Here is a 5,220-nt window from a genome sequence, read left to right on the forward strand (position 1 = left end):
TGATGGAAAACATGATTTTGCTCTGGAAGTAATTGAGGGACTAATTCTGTCACTTGATGTTGCAGTGCTATGAAATCATAATCTAGCTCTCGTGCAATTTCATTATCAAAATCATCCATATTGTCTCGTCGAGGGCTCGACATTCCAAAATCATCTAATTTTTTTCCAACCATCGTAAAAACCTTGTTTTCGAATATAATTAGCGTTTTATTGTAGACATTTTCATTGAAAGTAATATCTGTGTGTGCTGCAGTTGATGTAAAATATCTTCAGTCATGTATTCTTTGTACTTATTCCAAAGAGTTTGAGGGTTAGAAAGACCGCAAGAATATAAAAGCGTAGCATAAAGTTCCCAGTGTTTATCTGGCGATTGGTATTGTACAGCTTCCTCCATAGTTTCGTCCCAATAATTGTCATTTTCTAACATTCGCCGAGCTTCACATGCTTCTCGGTATGTTTGACATTCCTGGCCATTGACAATTTTAAGTTCTGTAAAGCTAATTGGACCTCTAACATGATGCAACAACATGCGCAGATAAAAGCATTCAAAATTCGTAACATGTACGGTATAGACACGACCAAGAGCATCCGATGCTTTAACCCCAGGTTGGTTTTGAACAGGTGTACCATGAATACGACGACGCCATTCTATTTTTGAACTGTTCCATGTATAATAACGGGGAACCTCAGAGTACAATAATGTCTTTGCAAAAGTGAACTGTGAACTGTTTCTTTAATCATTTCTCGAGGATACTTTTTTGTACACTTGCCATTTTGCATGCAAGGTGATGCTGGATTGCGAGCTACACGATCATATTTTTAATAACTGTGTTATCTTCTTCTTGAAGATTGTCTGCGCTAATCGCATCTTGTAAATGTATGTATTCTTCAGCTCGTAATTTTTTTTGTAAATAAATGAAATAATAAAATCGTAAATGTAACGAAGACGTTCGCTCTCTACTTTAATATACATATCTACCAAGAATTGATGAAAAAGTTGACTTGTACGCAGAAGAAGGTTGAAGTCATGCTCTTGAGCATCATGTAATACGCATAAAAGTCCATGCAGGAAACTATTTCATTTGGAATTTGTTGTCCGGTTGTTGGATTATTGACTGAAATATTAAACTGATATCCAAAATCTCCTTTACTGAAAATTAAAGGGTACTGCAAAGCATCATAGAATCTATGAGTACACGCTTTAGCGTATTGTCATGTGCCCGTAGTACTATGTCTCGTGGAGAGATCGGGTCACCAGCAACCAAAACATCAACTTCATTGACCATCTTCGCTTATAACGCCTTTCATGTTCGCCATGGAGTGCGATCAGCATGAATGATAACTTTGTAGTTATCTGAAGGCCGGTTGTCTATCGCACTTTTAAAAATTTTTACCAAGACATTGTGACTGTGTAATATTCGTTGACTTTTCAATACCGTTTCTCTTTCTACTCCTTCAATATATTGGCAACGATGATTCACTTCATTTTGTTCATCACCTGTAAAGTATATCTGCAGAAATTTATGCTGATCATCATCTTCTGGAAATAGTGATCCAATTTGATGATATATGTATCTGTCCTTGTACAGTGAAAGTTGGTGAAAACCCGGGCATTCTTATCACTTTATCAACTCCAAAGGATGTCATTTGAAAGCAAGAGTTATACCTTCTTATTTTGCTTAGAAATTGCTTTGACTCATCTGTAACATTTAATAATAAAGTTTTCAAAGGCTCTTTTGGTTCACCAAGTAATGGAAGTGAAACTTTACCACCGGAACAGCACATTCTAGCAGTTTCATCTTTCCATTTAAAAGCATCGCAGTACTGACATTTTTTATTCATTAAGCCAATAACATCAATGGCTAATTATGATATTCAATTGAAGGATCATATTGAAACCCAGTACCATTAAACTCAGCCAAATCATTACGCATGAAATTTCGGCGGCGCGTGGTCTGCATGTCTGCATTATGAATTCTTCTCGCCTGCGATTGTTCTGTTGTTTCTATCGCTCTTCTAGTTGTCTGCAGTGCAGCTTGTCTTTCTAAACGAACTCGTGCCTGAAGAGGCTGCTCTCAAAACTCTTTGTCGCTCAGCTTGTTGTTGTCTTCTCAGCTCTGCATGAGCCGAAGTTTCTTGATTTCGTGGAACTTTTGCGGCACGGGCCCGCGATGAATTTTTGGATAGACCAGATTTCCGCTTCCGAGGCCTTTTTAAATAAAAGCAGAGTAAGCATTAACATCATCGAGTAAGATCTAAAATAATAAAGTGACAGCTAACCACAAAAATTACGGATTACCTAAAAAATTTGAATTGTTTTATACTGCATGTAACGACAGAAGAAAATAACAATAAATATAGAAAAATTAGAAACATTTGAAGCTATATTCAATTGAATTAGATATTGTCGTCACCGCCGGTAATACAGTGGGACGGTATTACAGTATTCAGGGTTGAAACTTCATTACTGTAATGCTGAATAGATGGCGTTGAAGTAGCTAAATTTGACGATTTTTTGACCAACAATTTTTTTATCTTTCGTAAATTTTTTTTAATATAAAGTACCCTATGTTACTTCTAATACCTTCAAGAGTATATGAACAAAGTTTCATGATGATCGGTTAAGTAGTTTTTGCGTGAAAGCGTAACAAACAAACTTAAATTCGCATTTATAATATTATAAGCAGGGATTATTAACCTAATAAAAATGGCACAGATAATTTAAAAAAAAATTATGACTTCCTGTATCTACCACTGTGTGTGCCTCCGTTGTATAGGCTGTGGCAGCACGAGAGCTTCTCGATATAGGATTACTCCTTGGAGACTTTCCAGTCTTGTCGTTTTGAAGTTATAATAGTTATAAGCACATGCAGGAGCTTAGGAAATACTGTACATTGATGACTAGAATAATAGTAGTCGTATACTTCCGTGGCCGAAACGGTAGGCTCACTAGGAGCTTTTGCGCCTCCGTGCCTGCGATATGATGTTATTGATTCATGTGAGGGTTGTTTATGGATTAGAGCATGGATTGTTAGCAGTATATTATGCTGATTTTTGTATGGCACTAAAATACCCGCAATGTTGCTAGATGGATCTTTGGCAGTCAGGTCAAGTGAGCATTTTAGTGAAACTGAGTATTCATCTGAGGCTCTGCCCCCTTGCCGGTGAATGCTGTGCGGGACTAGTGGTTTTTCGCAACTAACACTTACATTTAAATTTCTGTGCAATCTGATATTCGTTAAACTGCATCTAATATAAGATCTTACAGTACTAGTGAGATGCTTATTTGCTGGTTGCAAATTTTTTGTTTTTATTGAGATGCTGTTATCTTGTTATCACTTGTTTGTTATTGTTGAAATGCGGTGGTGGTTATCATAGTGGATTATTCCACTGCCAGATGTTTGTTGTTTACATGTTGAGAATGAATTTCTTGATAATGCATGTTTGGTTATTATTGATGATGCTTAGTGGAAACTTTGTTTACGTGCCTTGGGACGAAGTCATTAATTTGCGCCACCCTGTATATATTTCTTTAAATAAGTTAAGCCTCCACCCACTCTACTCGGAAAAACTGGCGCACCCTAGCTAGTCACAATACCACACCACCAATACACCACACCTGGGGACACGTTGGATTTCACCACAGCAGATGTCAACTACCAAAACCTGTATATGATTACTTTCGCTTATACGCTGTGTCGCGATAACACTTCACGCTACTCTCCCTTAATCATCAAGTCAACCACGTTGATCGCCAGCACCGACAAATCGCCCCCGGAATTTGAGTGTCGCGGCTTTACCCGTCGATATTCATATTACATAAATTTATGAAATATAAAATTGTTTATTCCAATAAAATTTATTCAAAAAAACCAAGTGTATTAAGCATAAAACAGATATTTTTTGTTTTGTTTTCCAATATACTGAGTACAAACTAATTCATGGTCCTTCGAGCCTTACAGAAAGGCACCTTTGGATATTTATAAAAATATATATATATACATATATACATATATTATATATATACACCCGCGGCCAAGCGTAACGCAGTGGTATATAAATATACATACATACATGCATATATTATACATACATATATGAAATAACAAAACGCGTGGTGACAAAAAAAAATAATAATAATAATAGTGCAGTGAAATAAATACATATACATAGCATATATCAAAAACAAATTCCTATTTGCACAAAATTTGGATAAAATTCCTAATTAAATAAAAAATAATATTAAGATATAAAAAGTGCGTGCCAAAAAACCACAAAAATGAATTTAACAAACTAAAACTAACGTGCGCGAAATTTAAACACAAAACATAAAGGGATAATAACATAATATACAAAACAAAACATACATCAGGTGCAAATTTAAAAGCTCCTAAACAACAAAGCATACAAAAAACGTATCAAACGAGTGCGAATAATTGAAACAAATATACAAACAAACAACAGCACAGGGAAGTAGCCAGTTGAAACACAGAACGGAGAACAAAACGCAGAAGGCAGGCAACACATATACCCTGCAAAACATATCATACCAAAATACCAAGGGAGCGTATCAAGTCCTTTAATATATTACATATGTATGTATATATCTTCTTCTTAAATGACGTAGACACTGCTTACGCGATTGTAGCCGAGTTACTAACAGCGCCCTAGTCGTTTCTTCTTTCCGCTACGTGGCGACAATTGGATATTCCAAGCGAACCCAGGTCTTTCTCCACCTGGCCCTTTCAACGGAGTGGAGGTCTTCTTCTTCCTCTGCTTCCCCCGGCGAGTATTGCGTCGAATACTTTCAGCCGCTGTCTCTAAATTCAATGAAATATGTCAATGTCGTCGTAAATCTCATACAGCTCATCATTCCATCGAATACGATATTCGCCGTGGCCAATGCGCAAAGGACCATAAATCTTTCGCAGAACTTTTCTCTCGAAAACTCGCAACGTCGACTCATCAGTTGATGTCATCGTCCAAGCCTCTGCACCATATAGCAGGACGGGAATTATGAGTGAGTTATAGAGCTTGATTTTTGTTCGTCGAGAGAGGACTTTGCTTCTCAATTGCCTACTCAGTCCGAAGTAGCACCTGTTGGAAAGAGGTATCCTGCGTTGGATTTCCATGCTGACATGTTTACGCTGGTTCCAAGATCGACGAAGTTATCTACAACTTCAAAGTTACGACTGTCAAAAGTGACGTGAGAGCCAAGTT

The sequence above is a fragment of the Bactrocera neohumeralis genome, unplaced genomic scaffold, assembly GCF_024586455.1.
Source record: "Bactrocera neohumeralis isolate Rockhampton unplaced genomic scaffold, APGP_CSIRO_Bneo_wtdbg2-racon-allhic-juicebox.fasta_v2 cluster10, whole genome shotgun sequence".
Lineage (NCBI taxonomy): Eukaryota > Metazoa > Arthropoda > Insecta > Diptera > Tephritidae > Bactrocera > Bactrocera neohumeralis.